Source organism: Brassica oleracea, chromosome C4, assembly GCF_000695525.1.
Source record: "Brassica oleracea var. oleracea cultivar TO1000 chromosome C4, BOL, whole genome shotgun sequence".
Taxonomy (NCBI): Eukaryota; Viridiplantae; Streptophyta; class Magnoliopsida; order Brassicales; family Brassicaceae; genus Brassica; species Brassica oleracea.
In genome coordinates this window covers 1,975,216-1,976,016 of record NC_027751.1, presented here as the reverse complement: position 1 = coordinate 1,976,016, position 801 = coordinate 1,975,216, and the positions used below count along the sequence as shown (strand labels likewise).

The 801-nt window shown below is 41.8% G+C and overlaps 1 long non-coding RNA gene across 1 annotated transcript; it reads left to right on the top strand.

The window, feature by feature from the left end:
- Nucleotides 1–318: 318 nt before the first annotated feature.
- On the top strand, nucleotides 319–790 carry LOC106341506. Its single transcript, XR_001269663.1, has 3 exons — nucleotides 319–398; nucleotides 469–598; nucleotides 675–790. It is a non-coding gene; the product is annotated as an uncharacterized LOC106341506 (long non-coding RNA).
- Nucleotides 791–801: the final 11 nt, after the last annotated feature.

Sequence of the window (801 nt, the reverse complement as noted above, 5' to 3'; positions counted from 1 at the left end):
GTTTTTTTAATTTATATATTTATTATAACTAATTTTAAATATTTTTTTGAATTAATATTTATTAAAAGTATTTTTAAATATGTTTTTTTAATTTACAGGTCTACTGGTGATCAGACCCGGTCTCGATCTCGTCGTGCCTCACCACGAGGTCGTAGTGGTACGGGGAGCCACTCTCAGGGTTCGTCCAGCCACTCTCGGGGGTCGACCAGCCACGGTCGGGATTCTTCATTTCCCGCTCCGGTTTTTGCTCCCGCTGCTGCACCCCCTCCCGTTGCTGCACCCCCTCCCGCTCCTCCAGTCGTTCCGGGAGTGATAACTGTTGCCCAGTTGGTTCAACAGCCCGGTCGTGAGCATCTTCCCTATCTCACTCAGTATCCAAAGGAACGACGTCAAACATGGTTATTAAAAGTCTTTTTTATCGTTTCATTAAAATTTGATTGTTTATTAATAATTTGTTTCTTATATTAGGTTCAACCGATCCGGGAACGGGATCAGCGCATGGATCAACAATATGATGTACTCGAACCTCAGCAAGGGATATCCGACTTTCACTCACTTCCCTGCCGAGGACCAGGAGATGTGGTTTCGTCAGTTTGCGGTAAGTATTCTAATTTTTTAACTTATATTTTTAATTTTTAATATAAAATTTCTACAAATTGTGTTTTTTTTTTCAGCAAGAGTTCACCTGGAATCCCGATCACACGAACTTTATCCGTGACGCCTTCGTCCATAAAGTTATGGACAACTATGGGAAGCAGATCTACGAGTGGAAGCAGAAGTGGCTCATCAACCAGGTTTTTT